This window comes from Puma concolor, chromosome D4, assembly GCF_028749965.1.
Source record: "Puma concolor isolate L17-30 chromosome D4, mPumCon1.1.hap2, whole genome shotgun sequence".
Taxonomy (NCBI): domain Eukaryota; kingdom Metazoa; phylum Chordata; class Mammalia; order Carnivora; family Felidae; genus Puma; species Puma concolor.
In genome coordinates, this window is record NC_141679.1 from 6757665 (window position 1) to 6770600 (window position 12936).

The 12936-nt window shown below is 37.9% G+C and overlaps 1 protein-coding gene across 1 annotated transcript in view; it reads right to left on the bottom strand.

Moving 5' to 3' along the window:
• JAK2 (Janus kinase 2) overlaps nt 1-12936 on the bottom strand; it is a 164498-nt gene that overhangs the window by 126278 nt on the left and 25284 nt on the right. The window lies entirely within an intron of this gene.

Here is a 12936-nt window from a genome sequence, read left to right on the forward strand (position 1 = left end):
GGTAAAAGTCCTGGGGGACCTTGATCAGTTATTCAACCTTTCTGAACTTCTGTTTCCTAATCTTCCCTATGAGAATAATAGGGGTGCTTACCTTTGAGGACTGATTTTAAGTTATAATGAGATAACAAATAAAAAACACTCAACAAAATCCTGATAATAATAATAGGTGACATCAGAGTGCTTGCAACACACCAGTCATCCGTCAAGGGCTTTTTATGTATTAAATCACTTGAGCCTCACAACAACTCCGTGAAGTGGTTCATTTCGTTATCTTTGTTTCAAAAGTAAGAAACTGAGGCACAAATAGTAACCTTCCTAGGGACTTCCTTAAATCCTGCAAAGTCAGGACTGAACCCTAGATGGTCTAGCCTCAGAGCCAACCACACTCTACAGTCTCCTGAATAGGCAATCAAGCAATAAATACTATTTCCTTTATTCTTCTCTTCTTACGGCAGAGGCTATACACAACCCTATTTAAAGAATATAAATATGATGATGGAAACTGATTCGTTAAATTCTTAAGGAATCAGGTAATATTATTTACATATAGTGTATAACAAAGGCTCCTACCCAGGGACAGACTCTTGTTTGCTGGAACAGCTCCAGATGCTCCTAGGTTGTAGAGCAGTGATTCTCCAAATGTGGTCCCTGGACCAGCAGTATCAGCACTGCCTGACTTGTCAGAAATGGAAATACTTAAGCCCTAACTCAAAACTCCTGTATAAAATTATGGAGATGAGGCCCAGTCACTTGTGTTTTAACAAGACTTCCAGATGACTCTGATGTATGTAAAAGTTTAAGAACCACTGTTGTAGGAAATCCATGATACGGGTGAAGTGAAAAGAAAAGAAATAGCCTAAGAGCTCAGAGTGACTTTCAAAATAAACAGATGTGCAGAGAAGAGAGGGAAGGGGGAAAGATGAAAGACAAGTGAGGCCCAAATGCCTTGAAGGATGAACAAAAAGAAGAAATTTTTATTTCATGTTGTGGCAGTACGTGTAGGGAAATAAAAGATGGATGGCTGAGATCATTTTAAAACATTTTGCTTTGTGTTATAAATTAGATGCACTTTCATGCCCTTAAGAAAACAACTCGATTTTCAAGATGGCAATGGAATAGAAGGCTCCTTGCATGTCTTGTCCCACAAACACAGCTAGATAACTATCAAATCATCCTAAACACCCCAGAATTGACCTGAAGGCTGATGGAACAAAACTCCACAACTAAAGAGAGTGAAGAGGCCACACTGAAGAAGGTAAGAAGTGTGGAGAACTACTTCAGGAGAGAATTGGATCACTATTGCTGCGGAGAGGAGGGAGCCATGGTTGTGGAGAAGGGTGAGAGAAAGAGAGAGAAGTACACACAGAAACAGACAAGGAGAACACTTCCCCAAAGCCATTGGCTCGGAAAACGAGAGGGGCTGAATTTTGTGCATTCTTGTAACCAGCAGGGCTTACAGCCTGGAGGTTTTTTGTGTGTGTGTGTGTGTGTGTTTAATTTAAATTTTAGTTAGCCAACATTCAGTGTAATCTTGGTTCCAGGAGTAGAATTCAGTGATTCAACACTTACATACAACACCAGTGCTCATCACAGCAAGTGCCCTCCTTAGTACCCATCGTCCATCTAGCCCATCTCCTACCCACCTGCCTCCATTAACCCTCAGTTTGTTCTCTATAATTAAGAGTCTCTTGTGGTTTGTTTCCCTCTCTTCTCTTTTCTTCCTCCCCCTTCCTATATGTTCACCTGTTTTGTCTCTTAAACTCTACATATGAGTGAAATCGTATGGTATTTGTCTTTCTCTGATTGACTTATTTCATTTAGCATAATATATTCTAGCTTCATCCACATTGCTACAAATAAAGGCTGACTTTTAAAGGTCACTGAACTTGGCTGGGATAGAGCCTGGAGGGCACTTCCCTGTTCCTGGAGAGAAGGCAGACAAAGAACCCAGGAGCAGACAATGTGGAAACAGCATCTGAAAAATGCCTGGGGCACACAGTGGGTAGATTATTCACTCTCAGTCAACACTGCCTCAGTCCAGCACAGTAGGCCCCTCCCCTAGAAGACCAGCACAAACCCCTGCCCACACCACATCTTCTGACCAGAGAGCTCTTCAGGGCTTCAGTTCTGGTGGAGGTGGTATCAGGTCTCATTTCACAAGCAGACAAGAGAACACCTATTTTAACCTCACCACATTCAGGCCAGGGACCAAACACTGCCCACAGCAGGCAAGGAGAGCCTCTACAGATGACTGGCCTGAAAGATAGAGCAGCCAAAACATGCAGCACACACCAGAGAAACTCCCTGAAGCACCTGGGCACTACTTGACCTATTCTTCATAAGACCATTACTTTCAGGAGTGGGAGATATAACTGGCTTTTCTAACACAAAGTAGAAGGCAGAGACTTAGACAAAATGCAAAGATGGAGGAATTATCCCAAATGAAAGAACAAGATAAAGCCAAAGATCCAAGTAAAATAGATATAGGTAACATGCCTGAAGGAGTGTTTAAAGCAACAATCATAAGGATACTCACTGGGCTTGAGAAAAGAATAGAAGACATCAGTGAGACCCTTACCACAAAGATAAAGGAGTTAAAAGAAAGAATCAATCAGAGACAAAGAACACAATAACGAGACTGGAAACAGGCTTGATTCAACGAACAGTAGAGGAAAGAATTAGTTATTTAGAAGACAAAATAATGGAAAATAATAAAGCTGAGCAAAAGAGAGAAACAAGAATTTTGCAACATAAGAATAGATCCAAGGAACTCAGTGACTCAATCAAATGTAATAACATTCATATTATAGGAGTCTCAGAAGAAGAGGAGAGAGAAAAGGGGGCAGACAATTTATTTCAGGAAATAATATCTGAAAATTGACCTAATCTGGGGAAGGAAACAGACATCCAGACCCAGGGAAGCACCGAGAACTCCTATTAAAATCAACAAAAACAGGCCAAAACCAAGACATATTATAGTTAATTCTGCAAAATATAGAAATAAAGAAAAATCCTAAAAGCAATATGACAAAAGAAATCTTTTAATTATACGGGAAAAATCCATAAGGCAAGCTGGAGATTTCTCAATAGAAACTTGGCAAGCCAGAAGGGAGTGGCATGATATAATCAAAGTGCTGAATGGGAAAAATCTACAGCCAAGAATACTCTACCCAGCAAGGCTATCATTCAGAATAAAAGGAGAGATAGTTTCCCAGACAAGTAAAAACTGAGTGAGTTCATGACCACTAAACAAGCCCTGCAAGAAATATTAAAGGGGACTCTGAGTGCTTGCTTCGGCAGCACCTATACTAAAAAGGGGACTCTGAGTGCAAAGGAGAGACCAAAGTGATAAAGACAAGAACATATCAGAGAAAATCTTCAAAAACAATGACAAAACAAGTAATAAAATGACGATAAATACGTATCTATCAATGATTAATTTGTAAATGGACTAAACGCTCCAATCAAAAGATTTAGGGGAGAAGTATAGACCAACTTCCCTGATGAACATGGATGCAAAAATCCTCAACAAAATATTAGCCAACCAGATCCAACAATACATTAAAAAAATCATTCACCACAACCAAGTGGGGTTTATACCTGGGATGCGGGGCTGGTTCAATATCTGCAAAACAATCGTTGTGATTCATCACATCAATAAAAGAAAGGACAAGAACCACCTGATCCTCTCAATAGATGCAGAGAAACCATTTGACAAAATACAGCATCCTTTCTTGATAAAAGCCCTCAAGAAAGTAGGGATAGAAGGATCATACCTTGCGATCATAAAAGCCATATATGAAAGACCCAGTGCTAACATCCTCAATGGGGAAAAAGTGAAAGCTTTCCCCGCTAAAGTCAGGAACAAGACAGGGATGTCCACTCTCACCACTGTCATTCAACCTAGTATTGGAAGTCTTAGCTTAGCCATCAGACAACACAAAGAAATAACAGGCATCCAAACTGGCCAGGAGGAGGTCAAACTTTCACTCTTTGTGATGACATGATACTCTATATGCAAAACCCAAAAGATTCCACCAAAAAACTGCTAGAACTGATCCATGAATTCAGCAAAGTCACAGGATATAAAATCAATGCACAGAAATCGGTTGCATGCCTATACACCAAAATGAAGCAACAGAAAGACAAATCAAGGAATCGATCCCATTTAAAATTGCACCAAAAACCATAAAAAACTAGGAATAAATCTAACGAAAGAGGTGAAAAATCTATACACTGAAAACTATAGAAAGCTTATGAAATTGAAGAAGACACAAAAAAGTGGAAAAATATTCCATGCTCTTAGATAGGAAGAACAAATATTGTTAAATGTTAACACTACCCAAAGCAATCTACATATTCAATGCCATCCCTATCAAAATAACATGAGCATTCCTCAAACTAGAACAAACAATCCTAAAATTTGTATGGAACCAGAAAAGACCCCGAATAGCCAAAGCAATCTTGAAAAAGAAAACCAAAGAAGGAGGCATCACCATCCAGGACTTCAAGCTGTATTACAAAGCTGTAATCACCAAGACAGTATGGTACTGACACAAAAACAGACACTCAGATCAATGGAACAGAATAGTGAACCCAGAAATGGACCCACAGATGTATGGTCAACTAATCTTTGACAAAGCAGGAAAGAATATCCAATGGAGTAAAGGCAGTCTGTCTCTTCAGCAAGTGGTGCAGGGAAAACTGGACAGCGACACGCAGAAGAAAGAACCTGGACCACTTTCTTACACCACACACAAAAATAAACTCAAAATGGATGAAAGACCAAAATGTACAGGAAGCCATCAAAATCCTCAAAGAGAAAGCAAGCAAAAACTTCTTTGATCTTGGCTGCAGCAACTTCTTACTCAACACGTCTCCAGAGGCAAGGGAAACAAAAGCAAAAATGAACTATTGGGACTTCATCAAAATAAAAATTTCTGCACAGTGAAGGACACAACCAGCAAAACTAAAAGGCAAACAACGGAATGGGAGGAGATCTTTGCAAATGACATATCAGATAAAGGGTTAGTATCCAAAATTGATAAACAACTTATCAAACTCAACACCCAGAAAACAAATAATCCAGTGAAGAAATGGGCAAAAGACATGAATAGACACTTCTCCAAAGAAGACATTTAGATGGCCAACTGACACATGAAAAAATGCTCAACATCACTCATCATCAGGGAAATACAAATCAAAACTACAATGAGATACCCCATCACCCCTGTCAGAATGGCTAACATTAACAACTCAGGCAACAGACATTGGCGAGGATGCGGAGAAAGAGAATCTTTTTTGCACTGCTGGTAGGAATGCAAACTGGTGCAGTCACTCTGGAAAACAGTATGGAGATTCCTCAAAAAATTAAAAATAGAACTACCCTATGACCCAGCAATTGCACTACTAGGTATTTATCCAAGGGATACAGGTATGCTGTTTTGAAGGGACGCATGCACCCCCATGTTTATAGCAGCACTGTCGACAATAGCCAAAGTATGGAAAGAGCTCAAATGTCCATCAATGGATGAATGGATAAAGAAGATGTGGTATATATATACAATGGAGTATTACTCGGCAATCAAAAAGAATGAAATCTTGCCATTTGCAACTACATGGATGGAACTAGAGGGTATTATGCTAAGCAAAATTAGTCAGTCAGAGAAAGACAAATATTATATGACTTCACTCATATGAGGACTTTAAGATCAAAACAGATGAATAAAAGGGAAGGGAAGCAAAAAAAATATAAAAACAGGGAGGGGGACAAAACATAAGAGACTCTTAAATATAGAGAACAAACAGAGGGTTACTGGAGGGGTTGTGGGAGTGGGTATGGGCTAAATGAGTAAGGGGCATTAAGGAATCTACTCCTGAAATCATTGTTGCACCATATGGTAACTAACTTGGATGTAAACTAAAAATAAATAAATAAACATGGTTAAAAAAAAAAAAGATGTAAGGTGTCAGAACGTATAAAAAAAACAAGATCCGTCTGTATGCTTCCTACAAGAGACTCATTTTAGACATAAAGACACCTGTAGATTGAAAGTGAGGAGATGGAGAAACATTTACCTGGAATTTAAACAAAAACTTTAAAAAAAGAAAACATGTATCATGCAAATGGTTATCAAAAGAAATCCAGAGTAACAATACTTACATCAGACAAAATGGACTTTAAAACAAAGACTATAAAAAGCAACAAAGAAGGACATTATATAATCATAAAAGGGACAGTCCAACAACAAGATCTAACAATTATAAATATTTATGAACCCAACATGAAAGCACCCAGATGTATAAAACAATAACTAATGTAAAGGAACTAATCATTAGTAATACAATAATAGTAGGGGAATTTAACACAACACTTATATCAATTGAAAGATCATCTAAACAGAAAATAAACAAAGGAACAGTGGCTTTTAATGACACACTGGGCCAGATGGACTTAACAGATATATGCAGAACATTCCATCCTAAAACAGTAGAATATACATTCTTTCAAAGTGCACATGGAACATTCTCCAGAATAGATCACATATTAGTCACAAAATAGGCTTCAAAAAACACAAAAAAGATTGAAATCATACCATGAGCCTTTTGGGACCACAGCGCTATGAAACTAGGAGTCAACCACAAGAAAAATTTGGAAAGACCACAAGTACATGGGGGTTAAATAGCATGCTACTAAACAATGAATGGGTCAACCAAGAAATCAAAGAAGAAATAAAAAAAATTACATGGAAACAAATGAAAATGAAAACACAATGTTCCAAAATCTTTGGGATGCAGCAAAAGCAGTCCTAAGAGGGGAAGTACAGCAACACAGGCCTACCTCAAGAAACAAGAAAAATCTCAAGCAACCTAACCTTACACCTAAAGGAGCTAGAAAAAGAACAACAAATGAAGCCTACAGCCAGCAAAAGGAAGAAAATAATAAAGATTCGAGCTGAAATAAATGATACAGAAACTTCAAAAACAGTAGAACAGATCAATGAAAACAGAACCTGGTTCTTCGAAAAATTAATAAAGTTTGTAAATCTCTAGCCAGACTTATCAAGAAAGAAAAGAGCAAGGATCTAAATAAATAAAATCGCAAATGAGAGAGGAGAAATAACAACCAACACCACAGAAATACAAACAGTTATAAGAGAGTATTATGAAAAACCATATGCCAACATATTGTACAAACTGGAAGAAATGGGTAAATTCCTAGAAACATATATATTACCAAAACTGAAACAGGAAGACATAGAAACTTGAACAGATTCATAACCAGCAAAAAAAATTGAATCAGTAATCAAAAACTCCCAACAACCAAAAGTCCAGGGCCAGAGAGCTTCCCAGGGGAATTCCACTGACCATTTAAAGAGTTAATACTTACTCTCAAATTATTCCCAAAAACAGAAAAGGAAGAAAAACTTCCAAATTTATTCTATGAGGCTGACATTACCCTGATACAAAAACCAGATAAGGACTCTACTGAAAAAGAGAACTGTAGGCCAATATCCCTAATGAGCATGGATGTGAAAATTCTCAATAAAACATTAGCAAACTGAATCCAACAGGACATTAAAAGAAGCATTCACCATGATCAAATGGGGTTTATTCCTGGGCTGCAAGGTTGGTTAAATATTTGCAAATCAATCAACATGACACATCACATTAATAAAAGAAAGATAAGAACCATATGATCCTTTCAATAGACACAGAAAAAGCATCTGACAAAGGAAAACATCCATTCATGACAAAAACTCTCAACAAAGTAGGTCTAGAGAAAACATACCTCAAAATAATAACGGACATAAATGAAAAACCCACAGCTAATATCATCCTAAATGGGGAAAACCTGAGAGCTTTTACCCTACAGTCAGGAACAAGATAGGGATGTCCACTCTTACCACTGTTATTTAACATAGCACTAGAAGTCTTAGCCTCAGCAATCAGACAACAAAAAGAAACAAAAAGGCATCCAAATCATCAAAAGAAGTAAAACTTTCACTGTTTGAAGATGACATGATACTACATTTAGAAAACCCAAAAGACTCCACCAAAAAACTCCTAGAACTGATACACAGACTCAGTAAAGTCACAGGATACAAAATCAATTTACAGAAACCTGTTGCATTTCTGTATGCCAATAATGAAGTGGTAGAAAGAGAAATTAAGAAAACAATCCCAGCTACAATTGCACCAAAAACAACAGAATACCTAGGAATAAACCAAACCCAAGAAGAGAAGGACCTGTACTCTGAAAACTATAAAACACTGATGAAAGAAATGGAAGACGACAAAAAGAAATGGAAAAAACATTCCACATTCATGGATGGGAAGAACAAATATTGTTAAAATGTCTATACTACCCAAAACTACACATTCGATGCATTCCTTATCAAAATACCACCAGAATTTTTCACAGAGCTAGAACAAAGAATCCTAAAATTTGTATGGAACCACAAAACACCTCAAATAGGCAAAACAACATTGAAAAAGAAAGTCAACACTGGAGGCATCGTAATTTTGGACTACAAGTTATATTACAAAGCTGTAGTGATTAAGACAGTATGGCACTGGCACAAAAATAGATATCGTGATCAAGAGAACAGAATAGAAAATCCAGGAATGAACCCACAACTATATGGTCCGTTAGTCCTCAATAAAGCAGGAAAGAATATCCAATGGGAAGAAGACAGTTTCTTCAACAAATGGTGTTGGGAAAACTGGACAGCTACATGCAAAAGAATGAAACTGGACCACTTTCTTACACCAAACACAAAAATTAATTTAAAATGAATGAAAGACCTAAATATGAGACATGAAACCATAACAATCCTAGAGGCAAACACAGGCAGTAACCTCTTTGGCATCGGCTGTAGCAACTTCCTTCTAGATATATCTCCTGAGGCAAGGAGAAAAAAAGCAAAATGAACTATTGGGACTTCGTCAAGATAAAAAGCTTCTGCACAGTGAAGGAAACAATAAAACTGAAAGGCAACCTGTGGAATGGGAGAGTATATTTGCAAATGACACATCTCATGAAGGGTTAATATCTGAAATGTATAAAGAATTTATAACTCAATACCCAGACAATGAAAAATCCAATTAAAAAATGGGCAGAAGACAAGAATAGACATTTTCCCAAAGACATACAGATGGACAGCAGACACATGAAAAGGTGCTCAACATTACTCATCAGCATGGAAATGTAAATCACACTACAAGGGGATGTCACCTCAAACCTGTCAGAATGGCTAAAATCAACAACACAAGAAACATCAGGTGCTGGTAAGAATGTGGAAAAAGGGGAACCCTCTGGCATTGTTGGTGGGAATGCAAACTGGTGCAGCCACTGTGGAAAACAGTATGAAGATTCCTCAAAAAAGCAAAAAACAGAAGTATCCTATAATCCAGCAATTGCACTACTAGGTATTAACTCAAAGAATACAAAAACACTAACTCGAAGGGATATATGCACTCTGATTTTTATAGCAGCATTATCTACAATAGCCAAATTATGGAACCAGCTTAAGTGTCCATCGATTGATGAATGGATAGAGAATATCTGAGATAGTTATGGTATACATTACTCAGCCATAAAAAAGTGAAATCTTCCCATTTGCAATGACATGGATGGAACTAGAATGTATTACGCTAAGTGAAATAAGTCAGTCAGAGAAAGACAAATCTCATCTGATTTCACTCATGTGGAATATAAGAAACAAGGCAATGAGCAAAGAGAAAGGCATACCAAGAAGCTGACTCTTAACTATAAAGAACAAACTGATGGTTACCAGAGGGGAGGTGGGGGGGGGGATGGGTTAAATACAGGATGGGATTAAGGAGGGCACTTGGGATGAGCACCAGGTGTTGTATGGAAGTGTTAAATCACTATATTGTACACCTGAAACTAATATTACACTCTATGTTAACTAACCGGAATTTAAACAAAAACTTTAAAAAAACATCTCAAATTTTCTCTTCAATTATTCGTGGGTATTAAACTCATGATATTTGAATGCAGTTACTGTATAATGCCTAGACTATTTGGGGGTCCCTAATTTTATTAAGGTTATGTTGTTACAATGCAATGAATTGAAGTCAGAGAGCATTGAGTACATTTAATACAAATCAAACAAATTCTAAAACCACAAAGTGTTGGTGTAGAAGAACCTTACTGATCATAGGGATCACTGACTAGATACAATCATCAAGTCTAAATACCATGTTCTATACAGTACAGTGTTTGCAAAGATGATGTAGCCTAGGCAATGCACCTATTTCTTACCTGGTAGGATAGGTGTGGGAAGAATGCATTGCATAAGAACGCAAAGACACCCTTGTAGCTATGAAGGCAGAAATATCTGTCTCATTCCCCATTGCATATCCCGTACCAATGAAGGTTTGACACACAGCAAGTGCTGAGAAATATTATTGTATGAGTGAATTAATGAATAAGAACCCCAGTAGGACAAGATGAGGGTTAGTGACCCCTGTACCAATAATACTCTAATCTATCGAAAACAAATTACCACTTTAACTCCTTGGGCAAAGGTCTGGCTATGGAAGTAATGTACCTTCAGGCAGGAATCTGAAGCACAGAAGTTTGGCCTGAAGAAAATGAGTACCAGGGCACCTGGGTGGCGCAGTTGGTTAAGTGTCCGAATTCGGCTCAGGCCATGATATCGTGGTTCGTGGATTTGAGCCCAGCAACAGGCTCTGTGCTGACAGCTCAGAACCTGGAGCCTGCTTCGGATTCTGCGTCTCCCTCTCTCTCTGCCTGACTCCTGCTCATGCTCCGTCTCTCTCTCTCTCTCTCTCTCTCTCTCTCTCTCTCTCTCTCTCTCAAGAATAGTAAACATTAAAAATCTTTTCTAAAAAGAAAAAAAGAAAGCAGCCAAAGATGACTCCAAGATTTTGGCCTGAGCTACTGTAAGACCACCCTTAACTGAGATGAAGAAAACTGGGTAAGAAGCAGGTATACAAGCTCAGTTTGGGATATGTCAAGTATAAGAAGTTCATTAGGCATTCAAGAGGAGAAGTCACATAAGCAGCTAAATATACTAGACTGAAGTTTAGGAGAGAATATCTGAACTGAAGATATGAATTTGGCAGTCATAAGTATAGATATTATATATATTTTTACATATTTATTTATTTTGAGAGAGAATGAGAGCAGGGGAGGGTCAGAGAGAGGGAGAGAAAGAATCCCAAGCAGGCTCTTCACTGACAGCAAAGGGCTTGAACCCATGAACCATGAGATCATGACCTGAACCAAAATCCAGTCAGAAGCTTAACTGACTGAGCCACCCAGGCACATCAGAAATTATATTTAAAGCCATGGGATTAGGTGATATCACCAAGAGAGTGAATGTGGATTTAGATAGAAAAAGAGAAGAGGTCCAATGACATAGATCTGGGATACTCCAGTGTTCACAGTTTGCAGACATTAGAAGGAGCCAGCAAATGAGATTGATAAGGAGGGACCAGTAAAATAGGGGAAAAATCAATACAGTACAGTGACCTTGAAGCCAAATAAAGTATTATAAAGAGAAGCTATTCATGATTGCATCAAATGTTGTTACATCAACTAAGGATGGAGAACTATCTATTGTATTTACCAACTGGAGGTCATTGATGATGACCTTAACAAAAGCAATTGCAGATTAGTGAGGCAAAATCTTGATCTAATAGATTCAAGAGAGAACGGGCAGAGGATGGTAAACATAGACAAGTATTAGGGGAAGTTTTTATTAAAGAAGAAGAAAGATATGTGGCAAGTACTGCAAGGGGAAGCAGAGCCAAGAGAAGAATGATTAATTAATTAATTAAGCAATTCTGAGAAATAAGAGCATGTACTGTATTACCTTCAGTACAAAGGTAATAATTCATAATGAGGGAAGGAGAAGGAGAATTGTTGGAGCCATGTCCTTGAATAGGAAGGGGAACAGATCTAGATCACAAATGAAAAGTTTGACCTTACGTGGGAGCACAGAGCATTCATCCCAAATACATTACATTTGGGTCCTTTGAGAAGCAGATGCCAGGATGAAATTAGAAGTGCAAGAGATTTATCGGGAGGAACCCTTGTGAAGGATAAAAGAGAAAGGTGGGAAGGTAGGTGGGAAGAGCCTTCAGACCATGATGCAAGTCTGAGATCTGTGAAAGAAAAGAAGAAATAAAAGAGGATTGGGTAGTTATGTGAAAGTTTAAAAACAGAGTTGCCCATGGACCCTATTAGGAATATACCCAAGAGAAATGGAAACAAATGTCCTCACAAAAACTTATACACAAATGTTCACAGCAATATTATTCATAATAGGCAACAAGGAGAAACAACCCAAGTATCTATTTACTGATGGATGGATAAATAAAATGTGGTACGTCCATATAACAGAACATTGTTCAGCAATAAAAAGGAGGTAATGATAAATGCTACAACATGGATGAGCCTTGAAAATGTGCTAAGTGAGAGAAGCCAGTCACAAAAGACCATATATTACGTGACTGTGTTTATATGAATTATCCAGGAGGAGAAAAAAATCTATAGAAAACAGAAAGTAAATTAGTGGTTGTCCAAGACTGTAGGGGATTCGCAGTTTGGACAGTCAGAGCTAACAAGCATGAGTTTCCTTTGGATAATGGAAACATGCTAAACACGTTTGGACAGTCTGAGCTAACAAGCATGAGTTTCCTTTGGATAATGGAAACATGCTAAAATTAATTGAGATGTTGGTTGCACAATTCTGTGACGATAATAAAAACTATTGAACTGTAACTGTAAATAGGTGAAGTGTATGGTATGTGAGTTATATCTCCATAAAGCTTAAAAAAAATAAAGGAAAAAAAAGAGGACCGGGTAAGAAGAGACCCAGACTGCAGGGCTACTCAGAAAGCCTTGGCTGGGTCAAGAGGAAGTCTTCGAGCTGACTG